This window comes from Tinamus guttatus, unplaced genomic scaffold (assembly GCF_059628265.1).
Source record: "Tinamus guttatus ecotype Peru unplaced genomic scaffold, ASM5962826v1 Tinamus_guttatus_pri_ptg000200l, whole genome shotgun sequence".
NCBI classification, from domain to species: Eukaryota; Metazoa; Chordata; class Aves; order Tinamiformes; family Tinamidae; genus Tinamus; species Tinamus guttatus.
In genome coordinates this window covers 132893-145433 of record NW_028288734.1, presented here as the reverse complement: position 1 = coordinate 145433, position 12541 = coordinate 132893, and positions in this window count along the sequence as shown.

The window sequence follows — 12541 nt, the reverse complement described above, 5'->3', positions numbered from 1 at the left end:
AGACCATGTTACTAAAACACTAAGAACTTACTGACAAAAGGGGGAGCAGAGCAGAAAAAGGAGCAGAATTATACAGATTTCAAGTATTGGGCAAGTCTACCACATATGTCCAATTTTGCAGGTGTATTCATCCACCATTTCAAACTCAAATTAAGCAATTTTATAGAGGGAAGTTGATATAAATCTAGCTATTGAAACAGAAGGCTGCACAAAGCTGCAGAGGGTTTGAGGAGGTAGGTTTCCTGTTTTAATTACAAAAAACCTAGCATATCAGCCAAATCTTTAGAAACTTTTGGTTTCTCAGTAACTAATCCTGTTGTGATCATGCACCCAGATTAATGTATTAACTTGGACACACATCAAAATTATTTTTGAATCACCATTTCAACACTTCAGAAAGCAATTTCCAGTCTGAACCACCCGGAAGGACCTTGCAACATCTCATTCATAAATTTGTTCATGTTTAAAGTGCAGGAGTAAGTCTTGGACTAAAGTTGTTTGTAAAAAATTTTTTACACACTTTAATATCTTGCAGTAGTGTGCTTAAAATTTCATTTTTAACAACAATTTTACCAGGCTATAAAAATAGGGTCTTAATCAAAAGCATATTAAGAGTTATAGCTTATATTTTTGCTTTATGCATTCTGTAACTCTAAGAAAATTAAACCAAAAATTATAAATTTGATTTGTGTAAGCTTTTACCTGCCTCCAAGCAGATTATTAGTCTTTTTCAGAAGTAGAAGCTACAGTGCAAAGAGTACATTAGTATGCCCTGTGATCCTATTAATACAGTTTTTATGACTGCACTAATGTTGCATATGAATTTATTAAGTAAACCCAGCAGGCTTACAGAGCATAATAAAACGAATATTTAAAAGTAAGGTTTCCTGAAGCTTTGTGAGCTCTATATATGAACTCAAATGCCCCCTACTGACCAAAAATGACAAAGTAGGGTTTTGGGGGTTTCTTTTTCAGTGCTTTTTTCATTTGCGTGGTTGTTTTAAATGAAGGTGTCATCATTCTGTTCTATCGCACATAGTAACTCAGAAAAACTTCAAAGTCCTCAGGTAATATTTTAAAGAAAAAGTGCTAATTTCACTTCCAATTGCCATTAAGCAAATCCAAAATTAACATCTTCGGGTGTCAGGGGTGGAAGGAAGGGGGACACAAGGAGAAGGAGGAGACAAGGGCAGAGCGGGGAACAGGCTCCCTAGGTGACCTCACCTCCAGCTTTACGGGTCTAACGAACAGGAGCTCAGTGCAATTAGCCAAAGCAATGCGAAGCTGAGTCACTGCAGCTGGTCTCTGAGCGAAACCGCCGAGGAGAGGGACTCACAAGCTGATCCACTCTGATTACACGCACACCTTGCGCGATTCCTGTCCGTCGGAAGGGTTTCCTTAACATCCTTCTCGGAGGCTCTGAAGAGGCCTATAGCAAGCTCTGGGGAATCATTCTGCAGCGGTTTCAAATAATCTCCTTCAAGATATGCTTGGGCACCTTCCTGAAGGTGGTCCAATATCAGCAGGAGACTAGGGAGATGGCCTAGGGCACGCAGTTCCGTTTTACTGGAATCAGGTTGGAGCAGCTTCATTGGAAGCAGGAATCTTAAGGTTAAAAGCACAGAGAGTCAACAAGTTACAGTAGGCCTGAAACTGTGATATGCCCAGTTTAACTTTACAGAATATAATTGGTTAAAATATATTTTAATAAAAGCTTAATAATTATGTGTAGTGCAAATCTAGCGCTCTTCAGAGATATTTAGTTTAGCATGGGATGGCAATCACAAAAAACAAAAACAAACAAAACAAAAAAAGCAAAAAGACAAAAAAAAAATCCAGCAACCCCCCCAAAAAACACCCAAACCCACCCCCCCCCCAAAAAAAAAAAAAAAAAAAACGCCAAAAAAACCCACCCAAACTTTACAGTCTTGAAGTTTTTTGGCCACAAGCAAAGTCATAAGACCAAACCTATGTCTCTTCTCCCTCAGGGAGATAATTCGAAATTAACGGATACAGTTTTTGTATATTTTTCTTCTGCAAAATACCTCGGATTCACCACATTACATCCTTAAATTCAAACCTCATCTTTAATCAAGTTGGTGGCAAAATCCCATTCTTTCATTAAGTCAAAATTTTCATGTATTTTCTAACTGTTATGATGAGCTAAGTGCTTATACAAATCACTTTTTATTCAATAATTTACTCTTATACAACTACTGTGCACAACAGACTGAGATCTGAACTCATCTTGGGTTTATATTCTCTACTGTGAATGCATTTCTTTAGCAAGTCACTCCCACCTCTTCTTAAGCACTAGAATTTTGATTCCTATCAGTATTTATAAGACTTTTTTCATAATAAAACTAAGGTATCAACATGGGGAAAAGGAGGGTGAAGATTGTGTTTTTAGTAGCCATAGGCTGCAATGTATTATCAAAAATAAATGGAAGAGTTTGGTATATAGCCCACATGAACTTCCCCCTCAGGAGGAGGCTGAGTCCTCCTCTACCTTTGAAATCACTTGATGGCCTAGTTTCTGCTGCTCTCTGTGAAACACTAGGATAATATCCATCTCTTAAAGGTGTTGCATGGGATGGAGAGACGGACATACACACAGCGGGAGAGGTGAGGGATATGAGGTACACTGTTTTTGTCTCACACAGAAGTCACTGCAACAGAAACACAAGTAGCGTGAGCCCAGCACACTCACTTATATTAACTGCCTGCATTTAAGTGCTTCTCTCCTGTCTCTTTAAGCTGCATTTGCAAACACTAGAAACACTATAAAATCTCTTGCATTATTGGTAAAATTATTATAAAAGAGATGCAATCATTTATTTAGTAAGAATCTGTAAATAATAATTTATAATCGCTCAAAAGAACATACATATAGTCTAACAGTCACTTTGTTCATAACTCCAACAGGCAACTTGATAAGGGAGAGATCTGCAGAAATAAAAAAAATCTGCAGTCAGACAATCTGCATCTCAAACTCATGATGACTCCGTAGTATAGAAGTCTTTCCCAGTCTTTTCTGTTGGTACACTGCACTTTATCCCCACAGCAGTAGGACAAACACAGATAACTGCAGCATTTTACAGGTAAGAAATCAAACTACAGAAAAACTAAAGGTCAGATTATGCAGGAGGCCCCAGTGAAAGCAACTAGCAGCTGAGTAACTTAGTGAGTGAATAACTTGAGTGAGTAAAATAAATATTTTTTCAAATCTACCTATAATGAGGTAGCCCCACGAAACGCTAAATAGTACATATTCCTCTGCATCCAGATTGTCATTAAAAAGAGCGTTGTATGGGAAGATAAAGAAACTATGTTACCTAGACCTGTGTTCTTGCAATACTTTTACTATAAACTGGCAAAACTACCTAGTAAGAGTTACATAAAAAACATTAATAGCTAATATTTTATTATTGAACTCTATCTAGTCACATTCTCTGCTCTAACTGTGTTTTCTTTTCCCTCAAATCTGTGCCAGTTATTCCTTAGCATCTAAAAAGACCACAGAGAAATCCAGTCTACCTTTGAGATATGGGAAAAGGAAAGGTGCATGAGGGAACATCCTGCTAAAACAACCAAGAGCAAGGAGTAGCAAGAAGCACAACTATACTTGCACACACTGCCCCTAAAGCATGTACTGGGCACCTGCTTCCAATTAGATTTGCTATCAGAACAGACTAACGCTCAAGCAGCCTGGGCATCTGCTCGAGATTTTCATCATCTTGTCCTCCAGAGCATTTCTTTGCAGATGACAGGAGCCAAAGAGCACACAAATACACCAAGAGACATAGTGACTTGGCAAAGAGACAATCCAAAGAGACCAGAAAGAAATTCAAGGGAAATAAGTACATTTAGGTATGAACAAGCCAGCTGCAGGAACTCAGCACAGAGATAACCAACTAGGGAGTAATTCCTTAGAAGAGGATTGGGGATTATCAAGAGTGGCAGTAATGGTCTGTCTGACCCTGATGGCAGCAAAAACAGATCTACTGAACTACAAGACAATTGTACCTTACGCTGGAAAGAAGCAGAAATCACCTCATTTACATAATTTTAAGGTTTCTAAAAAAAAAAAAAGTAAAAATAATGCTTTCACATTTCTTAAGAGATTGTGATTCAATCCAAGTAAAGAGGGTTCTTTCCTCTTGGGAAGAGAAGAGAGATAGGTTCAGGAAAGAAGTTTTAAAATTAACACTTTGATGAAAAATACCTATATATTAGAATGTTACAGGAAATCAATTAACTCAAATAAGAGTGCCCATGCACTTGCCCAACAGCTTCACACAGTAACCTTGTTATACCTCTTTGTGACTATGTTTATGTTCATAGCTCTCCTGATCACAAGTTACGTGCATTACTAAACAAATGCTGCTAATTATTTTAGCACGCAACAAAAAGTTAGAGAAAATAATGTGGCTTTCTTTAAAGTTATCGTGTTGCTAAAATATCTGGAAATGCAATACATGTAGGAGATTCCTGAAATATGCAGTAATTTTCTTCCAGCCCCAACTTTCATGACTTTATTCCAACAACTTAGTGAATGGAAATGTATTTAACTGGATTAGATGCTGAGATTCTTTTGCCCCTGCATGAATCCATCGCTCTGCCCTTGCACGTGCCAATGAATCATAAGAAGGAAGGAAGCAGTCATACTGCAAAGCACTGGAGGGTCTCATTTTACAGCACCAGACTTCCAGCTGTCTGCCTAGACCTGTGCTGCAAATGCAAGGAGCAGAGATGACGACATGCACATGAAAAGCCAAAAAGGGAACTTGCTTGGAAGCTGCCTGGGGCAGCAGCCTAGGCTGAGACTGGCTCTGAGCTAGGAAAAATAAAATAAGAACAATTATATATCAAGAAACACTGGTCCTTCCCCATCAGAAACAAGGCTCAAGGGAAGGCAGTCTAGTGTCATAGAGCGATTGAGCTTACTTGTTCTGAGACTGGGGGAAGACTGTCCCATCACTGGAAACTGCTGTCCCTGCTCCTCAGGGCAGGAAACTCCAAGAAAGCAGGGCAGTCCTAGAGGAGCAACCGTCACTGGGCACAGGAGCTGAGCAGAACTCCATTTCCACTCTCTGTCCAACCTGCAGAATCTTTAAAACCTTAAAAAGACCATGATTTTGACAAGGACTTTCCCTGTTTCTATTAAATTGTACCTTTGATTTAATTTTATTTGGCTCCATTTTTGCATCTGTTCTTTTCAGCTCTGTCTCCTCCCCTCTTTTAACAATACCTGGGAAATCAGATAGACTTGAAAATCCCATGTCTGCCTTGGCTGACAGGTAGCACTAGGACTTGCTGCATGGCCCCTGTCTATCCCAGCTGACACTGGGGACGTAAGTTAGAAACACTCTAGTTGGTTTCAGAGTCTTTGGGAAAAGCTAAGTCAAATTACTCAAATGGTTACTATCATCTAGAACTCATTTTCTGGGTGAAAGGATATCTGCAGTGAGCAGTGGCTGATAAGATGTGAGGCAGACCTAGAAGCACTACAATTCTCACTACACTGGTGCACAAGTACTCTATTTCAGGGTATTCTGTATTGCCAACACCTACTAATTTTATTCTAAGCTGGGCTGTATTGGGTAGTTGTCTCAAATTCTAGTTTCCTTGAGAGGGTTTTAGTCCTCTAGTATTAAGGAAATAACCGAGGCACACCTAGGTAACCCAGGCACACCATGAAGCTCAGGAAATGCAAAAAAAATAAAAATAATTTCCACCATTTTCAGCAATTATGTGTTTTGGATTTTTGAACCAATCTCTTCCTGAAAGTTTGATAAAATAATTACTACAAATAATTATAAAGAAATACCATATAAAGCAGGTCAGAAGAGGATGATCAGCTTAAGATACACAGTAGTGTTCATAAAAGTTATACATAGTGTTCATAGCATGCCAAGATTTCATCATCTCCCAATTCCTTTACAATGGGAGTCTCACTTACCAGAAAAAGCATCTCATGCTGCATTTTTAAATTCACTGACTACAGCGAAGAACTAAGTTTTAGTTTAGACTATCTTGGTTATTCACTATAGTCCCGCCACTGCTATATAGCTCCACATCCACTGTATGCTGAAGAGTTGGCACAAGCTGACATTCTTTTCAGGAGGTTTTCAGTCGGACTGCCTTATATTTCCCACAAAGCTCATTAGGTTCTAGAAGTGTAACTTGGACTGTACCTCCAGAAGGTCCTTCAGTCTTAATTACAGCCAAGGCAGGTGTTTAAAGCCTGTGATTATCCTGTGCTATCTGGGGACAGGAGCTGCTGTGTCACACTCAGTGCACAAGTGTCTGATGAACGCAAGTCACCAACAGGTACAGCTGGCATTTGAAGCAGCGATGCTGATGAAAGAGACCCTCTGCTCTTTCCTCAGAGTAGCAGGAATATGTTTTCCTGCTGTATGCACAGGAATGGATTCAAGTGACATTTCTGGAACCACCAAGACATACATATTAAACTGGTGGGCCCTGGTGTGGCTGCTCAGTGGTGCAACACGCTACACTGCCAGTGTTGGACAATTACCCTTACACTATAGTGTAAGGGTAAAAATCCCACAACAAAACATTTGAAAGTGGCATCTGCAGTGTTCTTATGTCACAGAAGATTAGGCCATGATGTCTCTTAGAAAACCTTCATTTAGTCCCTGAACATTTGACAAAATTAGCAGAATTAAAGCATTACCTTGATATGAATCATTGAAACCATAGGTTTATACTAATGTTTAATCCACTAGTAATAATTTATCAATGTGTAAATTATCTGAGAAGTAAAGATTAAGATTAGTTGGGAGAAGGGGTTGCTTGTTTTGTTACTGTGTTTAAACACCAGCTATAAAACTGAGTGTCTGCCTATGAGTACTTGGAGTCTGTGTGCATATGCGAAATTCTGCCATGAGTACATGTTTTGCAGGATCATCCCTTAATTCTGGAACATATATTCCAATGACAATTGTTACCCAATTCAGACTACCTCAAAGAACTTCATGAAAAAGAGAAAATAAACAAGAACAGCTGCAGCAACCAATAGGTTTTGCAGTCATGACTAACACAATGTAGCAGAACTGGCTGTATGCACTAGGGCAGCTGTCAACATCCCAACTTAGCAGGGATGAGAGGAAAAATGAAAAGTAAATCAATTTTACATCTAATACTCCAATAATAACAGCAAACAATAAAAATTGATGTTCCAATAAAGTTAAAAAGCTTGCAGAACATTTTTACATAGAATGTTACAGAGCAAAAATAACCAATTGTCTTTTTAGAGAGGTAAACTCCACTCACATCTATGTGTATTTCATTATGTGAGAGCCACAAAAATGTACTCTCTACTTTTTTATAGTCTTAGTTCAATAAGAGGTCAGAAAGCTTTGCCACAAGCAAGTTCATTCCATCCACTCAGATAAAAAAAACTCCCCATGTATTTTTCTGTTAATGTTGATCAGATTGAAGTTTACTTTCCTATTCAAGTTTACTTGTCCTATACGTAGGGTTGCATTGTTCCATGTTTAACATGATACAGTTTAAACCTACTCCTCTTGCACACCAAGGCAGTAGACACAAGTTAAAACTGATGACAATTTCTTACAAAAATGTGTTTCATGTAAAACAGACATCTTCTGATCATCTATTAGTACACATATTAAAGACTATTTTGAAGTGGCAAGTAGTGCATATTTTCCATGACACTTCTTGCATGCCAAAAAAAAAAAAAAAAAAAAAAAAAAAACTCAGTATGGAGGTTAGAAACAAGAGTAAACACAGGCTCCAAATCTGCTTACACGAGAATTAATTCCCTCCATTACAATGTTGAAATCAGAACTATTACTTTTTCCACATTTAAGCCCTATGAATATGAGAAGAGGTTTGTGTGTGTGTTTAAAAACACATCTGCAGTTAGGTTTGGATTATAGTGGGAAGGATCAAAAGCAACACAAAACAAAACAAAGTATCAGTGGTTTTCAACACATGATTTTTGGACCATTTCCAAGGAGTTCACCGCAACATATTTAAGTGAAGCCATTAACAGGCTAAAATTTACCAAGTTGCATTTTGCAGTCTCACTAGTTGTTTTGAGAAAAGGCTACAAGTTGAGAGGGTTAAAAGTTACTGTTCTGCTCACTTTAAATCATGCCTAAAAGGAGAGGCAGAAAAGATCCATCCAGCTGCAAGAGAGAAGGAGGGAGGCCTTGCCTCAGTTACCAAGTTACTGTTGTAACTGCTATTGCTCCTGAACATGGGTGATTTATTTTTGTACATTACCAAAGAATTTCTAACACCTGTCACAGTATTGAAATAGCAGGCCATGCACTTTAAAACCAGGCATTCTCAGCTTCCAGTGCAAGACTTCAGCTCTCCTCCCCATATCCAAAGGCTACAGATGGTAATTATGAATTAGAAAGCCATAGCTGACTGGATCCATATGTTTCTACCCACTTTTCCCAGAAGAAAAAAATCATGCTCACTTGACTGCCAACATGAACTTCTTATCAGCTCTTAATCTGGGGGCAGTTTCCAGGTAAGTCCAGGCTCCCCCTCTTTTCTCTACCAAGTCATTTCTCCTAATACATCTTACTCCTGTTTGGCCTTCCTTGGAAGAAGTCCCCCACATCAGGTAGCTGATAACTACACATCATGTAGTTGTACTATGAAGATCTGATTTTCTCCTTTACATGCATTTCTGTGGACTTATACAGCACAGCACACATCTAACACCTTTGATGGCTGTAACAGATGGAAAATCATAATATCACACTTGTTTAATATTATAGTAGTATAGTAGTATATTATAATTAGTAGTAAATTTTTATTTCTTCATTCCATCAGGGAAGCAGCAGCCACACCAGTGACATGTTGTACAAAAGCAACTGTTGACACATTTTCCCTATTAGGGTAAGAAGGTTTAATTCCTATTGCTTCAGCTCTCAAGCAGACACTTTTCAGTGCCGAAAAGACAAGATGAACCAAGCAGCTATAAACTCAGGTCCCTAAAGAAGGAATAAATGGTGCTCTTGACTTCTATCATCAACAGCTATTCACTGGAAACAAGCCAACAAGCAGAGAACATTGGGAAATCTCTGCCTTTTCTCTTCTTTACACATATCAAGAGATAGTTGTAATTCTTTGCTCTTCTGCTTTTTCTTCCTTTTGGGAAAAGCCAGCACTGAGATACAGCACACATCATATACCAGCATTTACTGCCTTCCTTTTCCTCCCTTTGGGTGTTTAAGTGTTCCTCCTCACACTAATTTATTGTGCTCTGAAGTAGGTATGCCATAGACAAGACCAAATTAGCAAGCAGTTTGAAAATAATACACAGAAATTTCCATGGCTTCCTAATTAAAGAAAACCCTGGACACCTACCCAGAAAAGTAATTTTCATACCCTACCACTGATCAACAGTTGAAATTGCAGTATGCCCGAGAGTCATTTTCCTGGAAATTAGGGGCACTGGCGTTATTAAAGATGCATCTAAGTAGAAATGAAAAGGAAGATTCAGGCAAGCAACGGATTTTAAAAGAGTCTTTCCTTCCCTATGTTTATTAATTAAGTCTTACTGAAGAACATATAAAGATATATTAATCATGGTGTTTTAAAAAAACCACTAGGCTCAGGAACAGATTATTTAAAAGATTTCTTTAAACTCTGAATGGATTTGATTAGGGTAAAGAGAAGAAAATCTCAGTCTATTTTTCCTTCTCCACCTCTGCAGATAATTGGAAGTTAAATTTCATTTTTCAGGCCTTTAACTGACAAAAAAAAAAAAAAAAAAAAAAGTCTAATTCCAGCCTATGACAGTTCTACATGCATGTACAGAGTATTTAAGAGATGTCCCTGCAGTTTATGAAAGACTAACCAGTACAGAAAGTTGTGGGCAATACTCTGCGCTGATCTCCTGACACAGTAGGCCAGGTTGCCACAACGTATTTAGCTGATGTACGTGCAATCAAAATCAGGAATTTAGTATTGAGGCATTTCTCCCCACTAGAGGGAGCCAAAAACTATAAATATGTATTTTTAAGCCCAGATACTTAAAGTTTTTGCAAGTTTTTCCTCCTGTCTAACCCTATGTTAGTAGTTACTGTCATAAAGGTAAACGTGCCAATCCTGGAAAAACAAAATCTGTTATTAGAAGACAAGGGGGTAAGTTAAAGAGCTAACCCAACCAGTTTTAGTCCTACTGCTGGAAGTTTGCAGGAATTTAAGCATCTGAACCTAAAGCCTTGGTTTATAGCAACAAGTGATAAACTTGTATCCTATTAGCAATGAGAAAGTTTTTACATCCCATCTTATGTAGCAGTCTCAAGTCTTCAAGTAAGTCTCAGTACCACCGTTTTCAGTGACAGAGGATAATCCTGAACACATGCCAATTTCTACAACACATTGCTAATATTTGGGATTGCACTAGGTACGTTCAGGACTCCCGATTTCTCCAAGAAGCAGAATACCTGCTTTAAATACCTGAAAATGAAAGTTATTTACCTATATAATACTTATGGGAAAAAAAAAAAAAAACCCTTTGGTTTTGCCTGTTCACTCTGGTGAAGTGAGGACCCGCAGCTTGGAGCAGCCGTGGTGTCCATGCCACTGCACCTTGCTGCTCCTCCTCCAGAGGAGTTCCCAAAGAAAATAAGCACCACGGGGGCAGGAGCTGTTCCTCCACCTGGGAACTGGTTCATCCTGAAAGTGACATGTCTTTTTTTGGCTCCCACCCAAAAAAAGAGATTACCATACACTGCCGGCTTCCAGGACAAGCGTTAATTGCCTCTGTACTTGTTCCTCACTAGACTGTTATGTTTCTAAGACACATTCCCCCTCCTCCCACTCTCCCCTCCCTCCCCCGTGTCTTTGGGCAGGGAAGGATGGAGGTGAGGGTTAGGAAAAGTGACTACTTTTGGACAGCAGAAAGCAGCTCTCAGATTCGCTAGCATAGCAGATCAAAAGTGTAGTCATATTAAAAGTAATTTAAATGAAATCAACAGAGTTTCTCAAAAGCTGAAAGCAGGCCTTGCTGGCTGGATTGCATTGTATCTGTGCTTTGAAACTACAAAATTACGTTCATATATTTGGGGTGGGGGGAGAGGGGGAGAAGCCCTCACTTGGTTTCATGACATGCTGAAAACAAGTCAGATGTAAAAGAAAAAAATAAGATTATAGTAATTAAGGGCAGATGAAATCCATTTAACACTTTAAAAAGTAGCCTAAATTCTGGTCATGATACTAAGAACACCAGAATAGAGATGTATGATGTTAGCTGTAGTATGTAAATGTAAGCTCAACTTAGACTCACACGAGGCTCAATTTCAAGTCCATAACCAATGCTTTGCACCAACAGCAACTCCCAGCCCTAGCCCCAGCCCCTCCAGCCCGACTGTCGTTCTGGCCCTTCTATTACACCAAGGCAAGAGCGCTGCCTCTGACCCTCCCCGTGTTTCTACGGCTCTCTTGCCTAGGATATCTCCATGGCACAAGAGCAAAAAGGCGCCTTGCCTCCTCCGTCACTGTCCCTCCTGCTGCCCAAGTCTCAGCATAAACACAGTGCAGCTGGAGGTAACTTTGGGGGAAGTTGTGTCACTGAGGCGTGCAGAGCCTGACGCTTGCTTTGCATAACTGAACTGTGCCCGAAAGCTCTCTAGTGCTCTAATGAAACTCACACACACACAATAGGAAGTAGCAGCTAAGCAATAGAGTAAGACCATCTAATAAGTCGCATTGTAATAATCAAGTTCTGCTTTGTCATTGAAGAGTCTCCCCTGTGGATAAATATATCCTCTATGCTGAGCATATCCTAAAATACTGTGTCTAGACTTAATTTATCTGTTCAGGTTCAGCTTTGCATGCGTTCTCTGAATCAGGAGAAAGGGTATGTCTTACTACCAGCTCACCTATTCAGTCTACGGATCATTTTATGGGGCTGCTATTTCGTAGTAGGTCTGAGTCACTGATACTTCAGAATTAGTAACATCAGAAGTAATGGTTAGATTTGTCTGTTTTAAGAGCAGATGTTCAGTGATGAGCATTAGCAATGGGAAAGCTGCTCTTCAAAGCATTACACACCCAGAGAATCACAGAATGGTTGAGGCTGGAAGGGACCTCTAGAGATCATCTAGTCCAACTCCCCTGCTCCAACAGGGACACCCAGAGCACGTGGCACAGGGTGGCATCCAGGGGGGTTTTGAAGATCTCCAGAGAGGGAGACTCCACAACCTCTCTGGGCAGCCTGTTCCAGGGCTCTGTCACTCTCACAGGAAATAAGTTCTTACTCACATGGAGGTGGAACTTCCTGGGTTTCAACTTGTACCCATTACCCCTTGTCCTATCATTGGCCCTGAAAAGAGTTTGGCCCCATCCTCCCTACATTCACCTCTCAGGTACTTGTGCATGTTGATAAAGTCTCCTCTCATTCTTCTCTTAACCAGGCTAAACAGGCCCAGCTCACTTAGTCTTTCCTCATACAACAAATGCTCCTGTCCCTTAATCATTTTCATGGCTCTATGCTGGACTCTCTCTAGAAGCTCCACATCCC